Genomic DNA, 15,121 nt, shown 5'->3' on the forward strand with positions numbered 1-15,121 from the left:
GATGAAGATGACTGATGAAATAACATTTTATTTTGAATTAGGAATGTCATATAAAGATATAGTGCGGTCTCTGGCATTAAGGGGTACGTTATGTGAAAGACATCTGAAGCGCATTCTTAAGTTGAATGGGCTTTTTCGTCTGAAATTTGCAGACTTGAATGAAATACTCGGGTCACGAATAAAGCTCAGTTTTAGGCAATAAACAAAAACAAATTATGAGAAACTTAAATTAACAAATAACAAAGTAAATTATGACCGGGGTAAAAGCAGGAGCCCGTATCGCGTGTGAAGATTCGGTTCCCACATGTTATAAAACTGGTAGCCACGAGGAATGGATGTCGTTCCCTCAACATATTAAGTCGTGGCCATGAGAAACGGATGTCGTTCGCTCAACATACGATCTTGTGCCCACGAGATATAATGACGTTCCCATGACTTACAGTTTTTTTCAATCGCTAACAAGCGCTTACCCATACTTCAGATACTTTTTCTAAACTCTTAACACAGACTCAAACCTACAAAACACAATTGGCCAAATGGATAATTTTCTTCTCAAAAACACATTTTGTTAAATATATACTAACTCTTCATTTCAAAATAGAACACGTTTATCTGCACACACTAACTTTACCAAAACACTGGAAATCTGACTCAAAATGAAATTATTCTGTCAAAGAATAACACTTGTTTTCACTTCACAAGGTACATGCAGTCAATCAAAGTACACCAGGTTTCAAAATACTGGCTATTGTTGACATTACTAAAACTGCATAGACTTTTATGTTTCAGTTTTACAGGTATTTGCATGCAAAACATGCAATCCACCGTTTTACACTAAATTTCTAGGTTGGGAACTGTATGTCCACATGTACAGTACTGTTCACATTTAAAAAAAACCCCACAAAATTACTGTATCTAATCTCTGCAATTTTCAGGGTTAGGCCACATGTTTTCTTCAAGATCACATCTGATATCATCCAAGGCGATGCACCTGGGATAAAACTGCTTGGTATGTCGGATCCACCCTTGGAGCCAGCATCCATGGCTTCAAGAAGGGACATCTGGTCATGTGGCTGATGGTCATAAACCTTCCACCTCCACATTACATTTCGTCCACGTCGAAGCCTTTTTGCCAGATTGAATCCGGCCTCATCTATGTATATTAATTCATGAGGGGATTAATAGCAACAGCGCCTCAAGTGTCAAGCGCAGATCTCGTTAAGTATGAATGTGAGCAGTACACAGAATGTGATTGCTATTATAATGGCGGATTTGCCAGGAGCGCTTCACAGCCGAGGAGACCGACGTTCTCATCAGGGCCGTAAAACACAGAGAATTGGGGATGGAGAAACCCACCCAAATTAGCTTTGGTTAAACAGGCGTATGATAATTTGATTTGATAATGATAATAAATGTGTAAGCTAGATGTATGCTTTTAGAATTATCTATCTATCTATCTATCTATCTATCTATCTATCTATCTATCTATCTATCTATCTGTCTATCTATCTATCTATCGTAATAATGTATGATTTGCAAAAATGAAAACTGCTGCTTCTGTGTAGATGAGAGAATCAAAGTGTTGTGCAAAAATGCGCGTTGTGCACACGCTACATTGATTATGGCCAAGCATGCACCCTTAAAATAGCATATGAATAACATGCGCAACGCGCCACTGACTTTAAACTGTTTTTTTTTCGGCCAGTGGCAGAATTGTTTTCTAAACCTGTAAAATAGCATGAGGGAACGTTTGCGCCGGAACACGCCTCCTCTTTGTGCTGAACCGCCCCTGGGAGCGCAAGTGTATTTCTTAGTTAACCGACGTGCGTCTGTGGAGGGAAAAGTCCGCTGTGCGCGGGTGCAAAATAGGAATGATACATGCGTCGGTGTACAAAGTCAATTGCGCTGGTTGCAAGATAGGGCCTAATCAGTGATAAAAGGAAAGATTCTCAAAGCCTTAAAGCAGGCAAAGTTATTTATTAAGTTACATGTTTAAATATACAGACAGTAACTCAGTTGTAACAAATAATGCACTGTCGTGCAGAAGAGGCCGTAAAAGCCTTTCTTGTAGTATGAGGTTACGCACGGATGTGCGGGAGTGGCGGGGTTAAAGCCTTACTCCTAGATTAACAGTTACCTTTCCTTCTTATACCATGAGTAAAGCATTGTTAAACATGAGTGGAATATGATCACCAAACCGACCGACAGGAAACCAAAAGATGAGGCAAATGGGTAGTGATCCAGAGGGAGAGGGGGAGAAGAACATTAACATATTCTCCTCAATGCATGTTTAACCAATAGTACCTAGATTGTACATTAGGATACTTTAATATCTTTATTAAGTTCACCACCATTCATTTCAGTTTATAAGCTGTCAGATAAGACCAAACATGGCATAGAATCAATATTAGAACACACTAGTAAATACAGTATGGATTTGAAAGCATATGTCCTGTGAAGCAAATGGTACAGACGTGTCATTGAGGTGCAAACAACTCTGTCTCTCCCGACAGAACCGTCCTGTGCCTGGAGTGTGCCAACAGTCCTCAATCAGCATATTGATGAAATCCCTTGCTCTAGATAGGCATTAGCATACTGTGATGATGAAGGCCATTGTGCCACATTTAATTCACATTTTTTAAGTACTAGGACAGTAAAGAGTTCTGCCCATATTTGCTCAGCCCTACAATGTGTAGAATATTACATTAAAACAAACATGTGGGCTTATCTAGAACATATGTGGGCTCAAATTTTATTTATATATATATATATTCCTTAAATAAACCTAATATGGAATGTAAAAAAGCTATTTATTTTGTCAGTCAATGATAAAACATAAGTGTTTCAAATTAGAGATTACTATTTAATATTAAAAGGGTCATGAAATGGAAAATCAAAATATTATTTACACCTATAAGAGGTTACTATTCAGTAAAAACATTCTGCAGATTTTATACCATCAAAGCTAACTTCTCAGTTTAAAATATGAGTTTGTGTTTTCCACCCTTTTGAAGTGCTAGGATAGAATAGTAACTGAAATAGCCCCATTTGAGATGTCACAATTTTCGTCTGTGTGCCCCTTAAAGGGTTAGTCCCAAAAATGAAAGTTCTGTCAGTAATTACCCACCCTCATGTTGTTCCAACCCCGTAAGACTTTCGTTCATCTTTGGAGGACAAATTAAGATATTTTTGATGAAATCTGAGAGCTGGCTCACTCCTCCATGAGGCTTCTATGGGATTGATATCTGCCATCCCAGAAAAGTTAGTAAAGACATTGTTAAAATAGTCCAAGTGACTACAGTGGCTCAACCTTAAGTTTATCAAGCGACGAGAATACTTTTTGTGCGCAAAAACAAACAAAAATAACAACTTTATTCAACTATTCATTTTCTTCTGTGTGGGCCTCTTGAGCAAGTTCACATAGTGTAACAGCGCAGTGTTTTTGGGTTCATAATCATCATGATTATGATAATTAATTAAAATAATATGATTGTAAATACCAGTTTGCTATCAAGCAGCATAACACTTACTGTTTTTGTACAGCTAAAATAACTGGAAGTGGACAACTTGACACATTAAAGTTACTAAAGGCAGAGCTGTTCTTACATTAAAAATAATGTGGATACTACTGTGGGGAAGTTAATCGATTTAAAAGCACTGAAATTAAATGTAAAAATGTTAAAACAGAGCTATGGGGGGGGGGGGGTTCTACTGATACTGACAAGCCCTATAGCATGTTCTGCTCAAAAAGGCTTGAATGCTCAATTGTGTGTGAGGCATAATGAAAAAAATATGAAAATAACCTTTGCCTTTTATAATTGATTTTTTGGAAAACTTTTTTTTTTTTTTTTGGAGTAAATGATAAAATGTTCCCTTTGTGTGAACAATTTCTTGAGGGCAGGTATATAAGTAGGATTAACCCAAACTTAGATACTTGTATGAATTGTATCAACTTTTTTGTTTATGTATTGCATAATACTCCAAAATGTGTTTGTTTGCAGATTGATGTCAGCGTCCTACTGCTAATGACTGATGACCAGATGAGAAGCTATTTTCCTTCATATGGAGACAGACTGGCAGTTTTGGGATTTTGTAGGAGGCAAGAAACTGAGCCAACTTGCAGGAAGTCAAAGCTGTTTGAGCGCTTAAAATCAAAACTGAGCAAAAGACAAAAAACGAACAATTCACAAACTGAAAACCAAACAACTAGAACAAACATTTCTCAGCGTGAGCGTACTGCAAGAAAAGTTGAGATTGGGTGGATGCACTATGATGGACAGGGCTTTGTTCAAATGAGAGCTAAAAAAGGAGGGGGAACAAGGAAGTTGAGTGTGCCAAAAGACTGGAAAAGGAAAGAACTGATAGAGGAGGCAATTCGTTTGTTTTTCCCAAATGAAAAAAAAATTCTCATGGCAGTGTTTCTGAGTTTGAATTGGATCTAACAAATTATCAGGAAGTGTCACTAGATGAAGAAACTACAGCGGGGGAAATGTATAATACATCCAAACTCACAATGATGAGGTTCTACCTCACAACAAAAAAGATCATTAGGGAAGAGGAAACAGAAAGTGGAGTGGACATATCAGATTCAGACACAATAGATGACTTGCACAGAAATAACCAGGATCAAAGTCTTCCCACTTCTTCCAGGAGAGTGAATGACTTCTTTCAAGCTTCAGACACAGATGTAATTTTTGTGGAAAGTACAGCCAACAATGACGTGTCTCCCTTACATTCATCCACAGAGGATCAGAATGATGCAGAGGATCTGAATGTCCCTTTTCAAAGTTCATCAATGGCCTCACCAGATTATTTGGATGCAAGCGATGTAGTGAGATTTTTTTTTTAAGCGGAGACATCACTGGAATAGATGGACAAACCTTAGATGACACTTTGCCTCTGAGCCCAGAACCAGTAGTTCCTCACAAAAGAATTCTTGTTGTTCATCGTGGACAGATATTTTCTGAACTTATTGCACATTTCTGTGATGAAACCCTTGCACATACACAGAGTGATGTAGAAGTGAAGTTGCTCCTCCCAAATGGACAGTTTGAGATGGGCCATGACGTCGGTGGAGTGTTCAGGGATTGCCTATCAGAATTTTGGCAGGAATTTTATGATCAATGCACATTGGGGAGCAATTTTAAAGTACCTTTTCTTCGGCATGATTTTGGGAAAGAAAAGTGGGAAAGTGTTGCCCGAATAATTATATTTGGCTGGAGGAAAGAGAAGTATCTCCCAATAAAACTTGCACCTGTCGTCTTGGAGCAAGCAATACAAGGATCTGTCAAAAGTGATCTGATTGACAACTTTTTGAAGTATGTCTCAGAAAAATGAGTGTGCTGTGTTAGAAAGCTGCAGAACAGACTTCTGTAGTGCAGACCAGGAGGAATTGATCGAGATCTTAGACAACTACAGTTGTCGGAGAATTCCAACAGAAGAAAACTTCATGCAAATTTTGAAAGAACTGGCACACAAGACTCTCATTCAAGAGCCTGCTTATGTTCTTGAACAGTGGATGAGCATACTTGGACCTCTGAGCAAGGACCTTCAGGAAGTTGAACGTGTATTGTGCACTACAACCAACAGTGAGGAAAATTGTGTGATCTCTCAAATTCCCTGAAGAAATGAATGCACACCAAAAGGAAATTTCAAAGCATTTGACAGCTTACTTGCGGGAGTGTGATGCAAAACGACAGTCTCTGTTTCTGAGATTCTGTACAGGATCAGATTTGTTTATAGACAAAACTATAACAGTTTATTTCACAGACCTTAAAGGGTTTGAGAGAAGACCAGTGTCACACACTTGTAGCTGTTTCCTGAGGCTTTCAGTACACTATGACAACTACCCAGATTTCCGATCTGAAATGAACAAAATTCTTGAAAGCAATGTCTGGGTAATGGACATAATTTAGTTGCACTGGCACATGAACTGGCAGAAACTATTTATGGCCAGCTAATATAAATGTTATTCTTCATACACTGACATTTGTTTTACACATGTATGCATAGAGTAAAACATTCACTTTAATTTGAATGTTATTTAATACAGGTTACACTTAGTTATTACAGGTTATGTTGAACAAGCCTTTTTTTCTGAAGATTTATTTTGTTAACTTTCAATAGTGAAAAAAATTTCATTATTTAGTTGCAGACTACTTTTGCTTTAAATTGTACAAGTTGTTCATGTCAACTCTTCAGTCAGATAGATGGCTTTGAACTGTTAAAATTAGTGAATGGTTCATTCTTCATACATTTACAGTACAGGTGAAACTTGAAAAATTAGAATATTGTGCAAAAGTTAATTTATTTCAGTAATTCAACTTAAAAGGTGAAACTAATATATAGACTCATTACATGCAAGGTGAGATATTTCAGGCCTTTATTTGTTATAATTTTGATGATTATGGCTTACAGCTATGAAAACCTTTTCACTATATTCTCATTTTGAATTTGGGGTTTTCATAAGCTGTAAGTTATGATCATCGAAATCATAACAAATAAAGGCTTGAAATATGTCACTTTGCATGTAATGAGTCTATATATTAGTTTCACCTTTTAAGTTGAATTACTGAAATAAATGAACTTTTGCATGATATTCTAATTTTTCGAGATTCACCTGTACTTTACATTTATTTTACTCATATACATAAAGTAAAACATTCACTTTAATTTGTTTACTTATAGTAGTTGTTGCTGGTTATGTTGAAATTCAAACAAATGTATTTATTATGTTTTTAGATCATTTATTTTATATTTTGTTTATGAATTTCAATAGTGATAGATATCACATTGTTTAGATGCAACCTACTGTTTACATAAAATTGTACATGCTGCCTCTTCAGTCAGATACTGTAGATGGCTTTGAACAGTTGTGTGTTCTTAATTTAACTTTGTGCTTGTATACAAATGGGTGTCGCATTATTGTGAACCTTTAGTTCATGCTATGGGTTAAACATTTGAACAGTTTTATGAAATTGTTTTATAGAAATCGTTTTACTGTGGTTTGTATAATTCTTACTTATACCACATGTTATGTTTGGTTAACCACTATGCATAAAATACCAACACAACCTGCATACATGGTGCCAATGTTATTTTGTGCATTAAAGATGGAGTGAGTTCCACAAGCCAATAAATAATGCACATCAAAGTTTGAAAGTCTGACTGTCTTTTTTAAAGAATATTCCAATTCTGAACTTTAAAAATATTTCAGTTGTAGCTCTCTATAGAGGCACACAAAACCTGACAGCCAATGTACCATGTACAATTACAACCATTTAGGTCCATCATGAGTGTTAAATGATTTATAGGAGTACATACAGCACTACCATTCTGAGAACAAAGTTTAAGGTTTTGTTTGGAGCAACGTACCACAAGGTTACATAGTTAATAATCGAAATACCATAAGAAATTTAATTCCAATTAAAATTTATTTCAGGGATAATACATTACAAATAACATCAATTTACCTGTACACCCATTTTTGTTCATATTTTCAATCACCTGCCATTTTAAAGTCTTCAAAGTCAAGGTTAAACAGAGGAGAAATCCATCCATTTTGAACAGTTTCAAGCCATAAATACAATCCTTTTGAGGTCTTGGTACATCTTAAAAGGCTTGCTGTGCTTCATTTGCATTCAAGTTATGCCTTAAAGTATTGACAGTATAATGTATTGCAAACATGTGCAAAATCATATAAAGAATGTACATTACTGTAGCTGGTAAAAAAAACGTAAAAAATCATTTACACCTAATCATGTTACATTACATCTAGATGCCTCTTATTCTGATGGTTGTGCTTTTGCCATGTTATAACTCTGAAAATAAGCAGAAAAAAAGATCTCAATTTGACAGCATGCTGGCAGCACTAGTCAAGCCATCAATACTCTCTGTTGCCTAATGAATGGTTGTGACCTGTAATAAAGTGGAGGAAAAAAAATAATTACATTAAATATTTAAGGGACAACTTTAAATATCACTCTTGAGTGTCAGTGTAACAACATAATTTAAGACAAATTGCAAAAGGAATAAGAGAAAGATTATTAAATCGTCTCGGTTACTAACATAACCTTGGTTACGGGAAACTCCTTTTCTCGAGAATATTGAAGCAAAAATTATCCTTATAATTTTCCTTTAATGTAAAATGCAGTGCTGCACCAAGCAGTGTTGCCAACTATTTTCACAGGAAATTAGCTAACACCTTCCCTAAAAGTCGCTAAATGTCGCTAGATGACGTCATACGTCAATTAGCATATTCATGACGTGATCGCTTTGTACTTGCGTTCTGCCTGCCTAATGTGTTTTCCCTCTAAATGAATGCTCACATACTGTATTTAATATAATATAATATAATATAATATAATATAATATAATATAATATAATAAACATATAGCCGAATGTCAAATAAAGCTGTTCTCATTTCCTATCTTTTTTTTTTTTTTTGTCTGACAAGAACGCGTAGCTATGATATAGTGAATGACTACATTTTTTTATAGGCCTATGTGGAAAATTATTGAGAGAGTTCGGGAACCGGATGAACTAAAGCTCTGTGATAGTGAGTATTACAAGTATTAAGCACAAGAAAAGAAAGGAAATTAAAATGGTTAAACTAAAGAGGTAAGTCCGTGGAAAAACACTACTCATTCACGTCTGTCTGTCAGCAGCCGTGCGCTCAACAGATGAACGTGCTGCTGCTCCTCTCAGCCATTCAGTGAACAAGGTAGAGTGGCGGCGGGGAGAAAGCAAGACCTCACGCTCACAGGACAGTATTGGCAACATTTGAAGGTTACGGAGGTTTGTCCAAAAAATCGGTAGATTAGTCGCTAGTCGCTTTTTTGAAAAAAATTCGCTAAAGGGGTCTGAAAAGTCGCAAAAAATAGCAACAAAGTCGCTAAGTTGGCAACACTGGCAGCAAGCAGACCTAAGTGAGACGGCTCACACGCTTATTGGCTGCTCTGCGGCAACTACTGCAACCTATGGAGAGGCGGTAGAGACGTAAGAGCCAATGTTGGCGCTCATTCTGCATCACAGCCCGCCAGGAGGGGAGTGGCTTATAGCTATAAAAGATCCGCTTAACATAGGTTCCCTGGTTTTCATCGACTAAAGCGATCCCAGATCGGAGCATACAGCTTGCATGGAAGCTTACGCAATACTCGTTCCCTCATCTCAGGGAACCGAGGTTACGTTAGTAACCGAGACGTTCCCTTTCGAGAGTACTCTCGTATTGCGGAAGCTGGCTTACGCTACGGGAACCCAATGTAAAGTGCCGTGCATGCTCAATTATCTTCCACCAATATCCCAGGGTACGTGCCCAGGGCTTATAGGAAGAGAAGTAATAATAATAATAATAATACCCCAGGCTAACACGTTAGTGAATACAGGAATATGTAGGGAAGGACCAGTAGGGCCAACTCATGAATGTGCAATATATATGAAAGAAAGTATATATGCTTAACAAAGTAAAAAACAGCTGAGCCAGACGAAGTTGGGCACAGTAGCTGTAAAGAGGTGTCTTACATCGATAACACTCTAGCTTGTAAAGCGGGAACTTCCGGGTTATAGAACCTGATAAAAGTAGACGGAGAGGCCCAGCCTGCTGCCGCACAAATGTCCTGAAGTGAAATCCCACTGGACCAAGCCCAAGACGAGGCCATGCCTCTAGTAGAGGGCGCTCTGATGCCCAGAGGGCAGCGGAGACCCTTGGACTCATAAACCAGCGAGATAGCATCAACTATCCATCGTGAGAGACTTTGCTCTATAGTGGCCAGACCTTTAGTGGGACCACCAAAGGATATAAAGAGCTGTTCTGATGGTCTGAAAACGGCAGAAGGTTCCACTTAGACTTTCAGGGCCATGACGGGGCAAAGGAAAACGTACTCGGTTACTAACGTAACCTCGGTTCTCTCTAGAAGAGGGAACGAGTACTGCGTTCGTAGAACGCTGCGGGAAAAGTCTCTTTTCACGAAATACTGAAGCAAAATTATCCTTAATTTTCATATTTGTAAAACGCATTGCGGCAGTGCACAGCCATGGCGAGACGGCTCGCTCACTCATTGGCTGTTCTGCGGCAACTGCATGAGCCTATCGAGCGAGGGCTGATGCAACATCAGACCAATGAGAGTGCTTCGCGCGCTCCTCGTCACATCCCGCCGAAACGGGTGTGGCCATCCCCTATAAAAGGAGCTCGAGTAGGCTGATTCAACTGGTTTTCATCGCCGAAGCGAACCAGAGCGAACCGCGCGCACGGCAGGGAACGCAGTACTCGTTCCCTCTTCTAGAGAGAACCGAGGTTACGTTAGTAACCGAGTACGTTCTCTTACGAGAGTTCTCTCGTACTGCGTTCGTAGAACGCTGCGGGAACCACTTGTAAGACGCCGTGCGTGCTGGGATGAGAAAACACCGACCACTGGAAGCTAGTCCAGGTATACAGTGCATAATCACCCGGTAGACTTCGGAGAGTCTGGAGGGGGGGGGGGGGGGACAACCACCCTCAGATAGCTGCGTCCTAAGACGCGATATAACATCACATAGGCAGGGGGAGGCCTGGCTAATGTGGGAAATGTGGGTCTTACGTAATTTCGCCCAAATGGATGCGCCCTTAAGCGCGATACAGCGTCACATAGGCAGGGAGAGCCTGGCTGATGTGGGAAATGTGGGACTTACACACTTTCGCCCAAATAGGTGCGTTCTAGACGCGATATAACATCACATAGGCAGGAGGGAGCCTGGCTAATGTGGGAAAAACATGGGTCTTACACAATTCTGCCCAGAAAACTTCGGCGGCGCTGTGCGTCTACGATATCAGTGCCGTGTTTAGACAGCTGACTCGAATACACCGAAAATACTTGGCTTGCAAGTGCGGTGAAGTCTTCGGTGGCGCTGTGCGCCTGCGAAATCAGTGTCCTGGTTAGACAGCTGATTCGGCTAAACCGAAAACAACCTGGCCTGCAGGGCGGGAACTTCTAGGTTGTAGAACCTTATGAATGTAGACGGCGAGGCCCAGCCCGCCGCCGTACATATTTCCTGTAAGGAAATCCCGCTAGACCAGGCCCACGATGAGGCAACGCCTCTCGTGGAATGCGCTCTAATGCCCAAGGGGCACTGAAGGCCCTTGGTGGTATAAGCCATTGTTATGGCGTCAACCACCCACCTGGACAGGCTCTGTTTCGAAACAGCCGTTCCCTTGGAACGTCCACTGAACGAGACAAAGAGCTGCTCCGTCTGTCTGAAGGCAGCGGAGCGGGACACATAAGCTCTTAAAGCCCTAACGGGGCAAAGACAGCTCGAGTCCCCTTCCTCGTTTGATCCCGGCAGGGCAGACAGGGAAATAACCTGAGCCCTAAACGGAGTGTTGAGGGATTTCGGCACGTAGCCGTGCCTAGGTTTGAGTATGACTTTGGAGTCACTGGGCCCAAACTCCAAGCACGTTGGACTCACAGAGAGCGCGTGCAGATCGCCTATGCGCTTCACCGAAGCGAGGGCCATCAAAAACACCGTTTTGAAAGACAGATGTTTGAGGCTGACAGATTGGATAGGCTCAAAGGGGGGACCTTTCATGGCTGCCAAGACCGTAGAAAGGTCCCACACCGGGACTGAGGGAGGTCTGGGGGGATTCAGCCTCCTAGCTCCCCTGAGGAAGCGGATGACTAAATCGTTCCTTCCCAGTGACTGGCCTGGCGTTGCTGTCGAGCACGCTGCGATAGCCGCCACATAGACTTTGAGCGTGGAAGGGGATCTGCCCTTGTCCAACAGCTCTTGTAGGAAGGAGAGAACCTCCGTCACCTCACAATCGAGGGGTGACAGGCCCCGAGCTGTACACCAGCTGGAGAAAACCGACCACTTCGAGGCATAAAGCCGCCTGGTGGAAGGCGCTCTAGCCTGAGTGATGGTGTTCAGCACTCCATCCGTGAGACTAACGGGCAACCGTTGAGCGTCCACGCATGAAGGGACCACAGCTCTGGGTGTGGGTGCCAAATCGAGCCCCTGGCCTGCGAGAGGAGATCTCTCCTCAATGGCACTGGCCATGGAGCGGAGTCTGCTAACTGCATCAGGACTGGAAACCAGGCTTGGTTGTCCCAGAACGGTGCTATAAGCAGTACTGGGCATTTCACTTCCCTGACTCGCTCCAGCACCTGAGGTAGGAGGGAGACTGGGGGAAACGCGTATAGCGGGCAGTGCGGCCACTTGTGGGACAGTGCGCTGTCGTTCTTCGAAAAGAACACGGGGCAATGAGCGTTTTCTGGGGACGCGAATAGGTCCACCTCCGCCCTGCCGAATCTCTGCCACAACAGCCGGACTGTTTGTGGGTGTAGAGACCATTCGCCCGTGGGAACGTTGTTCCTGGACAGCCTGTCTGGACCCAGGTTGAGTGTCCCGGGCACATGCACCGCTCTCAGCGAGCGCAGGTTGCGCTGAGCCCATATTAGGAGGCGCTCGGCCAGCCTGAAAAGGGAACTGGATCCGAGACCGCCCTGGCGATTTATGTAGGACACCACGGCCGTGTTGTCCGAGCGGACTACGACGTGTTGGTCCTTGATGTGGGGACAAAAGCGCGTCAGCGCGTTGTGAACTGCTAGCATTTCCAGGCAGTTGATATGCTGGAGCTTTTCTCGTTCTGACCAAAGGCCAAAGAACGGCCTGCCCTCGAGCAGCGCTCCCCATCCCGAGGTGGATGCGTCCGTAGACACCACTTTCACTCTCGAGGAAGTCCCCAGGCTTACACCTGAACGGTACCAATCGCCCGCCGCCCATGGTCTCAGGGCTGCTGCGCAGTCTTGATCGACTTTGAGGCGCAATCGGCTGAGTGCCCACGCTCCGCGTGGCACTCGCGCTTTCAACCAGAACTGCAGAGGGCGCATGCGAAGCAGGCCCAGCTGGAGAACTGATGATGCTGAGGCCATGAGGCCCAGCATCCTCTGAAACCGTTTGAGCGGGATAATCGCACCGCAGCGGAAGGACCTCGCTGCGTGCTGTATGCGCAGCGCGCGCTGTTGCGACAGCTGCGCCGTCATAGAACGAGAGTCCAGAACGATGCCCAGAAACGATATAGTTTGGCTGGGGTTCAGGGAGCTCTTCGTCCAATTGATCATGATACCAAGATTCTCGAGGTGATCGAGTAACATGGTTCTGTGCTCCACGAGCTGAGATCGTGATTGAGCTATGATCAGCCAGTCGTCCAAATAGTTCAGCACTCGCATGCCCCTGAGTCTGAGGGGAGCGAGCGCTGCGTCCATGCACTTCGTAAATGTACGGGGTGCCAGGGACAAGCCGAATGGCAGGACTGTATACTGGTATGCCCGACCCTCGAAGGCGAATCTCAAGAATCGCCTGTGGCGTGACGCTATCTGTATTTGAAAATACGCGTCCTTTAGATCTATCGACATAAACCAGTCTTCTCGGCGAATGTGCGCGAGGATTTTGCTGGTCGTGAGCATTTTGAAACTGCGTTTCACTAAAGCTCTGTTTAGTCGTCTTAGATCTAGTATGGGTCTGATACCACCGTCCTTTTTGGGGACTAGGAAGTATCTGCTGTATAGCCCCCCTTCGCTTTGAGCTTGGGATACATGTTGTATCGCCCCTTTGCTCAACAGTTTTGATATTTCGGCGCGAAGTAGGTGTGCTACTTCTGAATTCACCGTAGTTTCGACGCGCGCTGTGAAGCGTGGAGGGCGTCGACAAAACTGTAGCGAGAAGCCTCTCTTTATAATGTCTAGCACCCAGTCCGAAACCCCTGGAAGCGCGGCCCATGCGTCTGCATGGCCGGCTAGGGGTTGGATGCGAAGCGCGCTCTGTTCGCTGTGCGACGGCGGCGCTTCGGGGTGCGCTAGCATAGGCGTTACGCCTGAGACATTTGAGGCGGGGAGCGCGCGTAATACAGCGGGCAAAACGCTCATCCTCGACCGCGCTACAGTGTTTATCTGAGCGGGGGAGGTCTGAGAAGGTCTCATGCAGCCTACAAGTGAACGTGGGCGGGGACCGGGCACGTTTACTGCTTTGGCCGCGCTGTCTGCTTGAACAGAGCGGGCGCGCACAGGTCCCGTTTTTACAGGGAGCCTGTGGCTTGCCAGACATAGTGTTTGTGGGCACTGGGAAGTGGGCACTTTGACTATGTTTGGGGCGCGATCGAACTGCGTCGATCTTATGAGTACGGGCCCTGTGTGCAGGGCTGTGCTTGTGTGTAGAGATGGGCACAGAGAAGTGGGCATCAACACTACATTTATAGCACCATCGGCCATGGCCGGGACACCAGAAAATACACTCTTTTCGGGATTTATCTGGGTAGCCGTAAAAACGGCTTTTGTGTGCAGGCAAGCGGGCAGCTGTGCGGGCTTGTGCTCTGCTGAGAACGCTGAAGCAGTCGCAATTCCTGGGACTGAGACAGCGGTGCGCTTTGGTGAGGGCCCGGTCGCAACGGGGCTTACACACCTGCGCTTTCCTAGGCGTGCTAGGATTTCTTTGGGGCTTCCGGCTTCAACACAACCCTTGGTCGCGGCCCGCGGTGAGTGGGGCGGCGGCTAGTAGAGCGAGAGCGAGGGCGTGAGCTGCGCTGCTGTCGCTGTGAGGGGGCGGCCGAAGGCGGGGGCTGAGGCTGTGAGCTCCGAGGGGCCTGTTTCTCACGGCCCGCTGCAGAACTGGGGCGCTTCGGCAGGAAGTGCTTGAACGCCTGTGACGCTTTTTGGGCTTCGGAAAATCTCTCCACGAGCTCGGAGAGAGAAGATCCAAAAAGGCCAGCGGAGGATAGCGGGGCGTCGAGGAACGCGTTGCGCTCTGCATCAGCCATCTCCGTGAGCGTCAGCCACAAATGCCTCTCGGCTACGGTAGCGGAAGCCATACAGCGTCCCATGGCTTGTGCTGCAGCCTTGGTAGCGCGGAGGGAAAGATCCGACGCGCTTCTCAGGTCCGCGATGCAGATAGCTTCAGGTCCTATCTCGTCCAGTTTGCGGAGGAGATCGCCTTGGAAAACCTGAAGCGTGGCCATGGTGTGGAGAGCCGATGCCGCCTGCCCAGCGGCGGAGAAGATCCGCGCGAGCATCGACGACGTCATGCGGCAGGCTTTTGACGGCAGCGCAGGCTTAGTCCGCCGTCCAGCAGAGGGCGGGCAAAGGTGGGCTGCTATCG

The sequence above is a fragment of the Abramis brama genome (assembly GCF_963993115.1).
Source record: "Abramis brama genome assembly, chromosome: 9".
NCBI classification, from domain to species: domain Eukaryota; kingdom Metazoa; phylum Chordata; class Actinopteri; order Cypriniformes; family Leuciscidae; genus Abramis; species Abramis brama.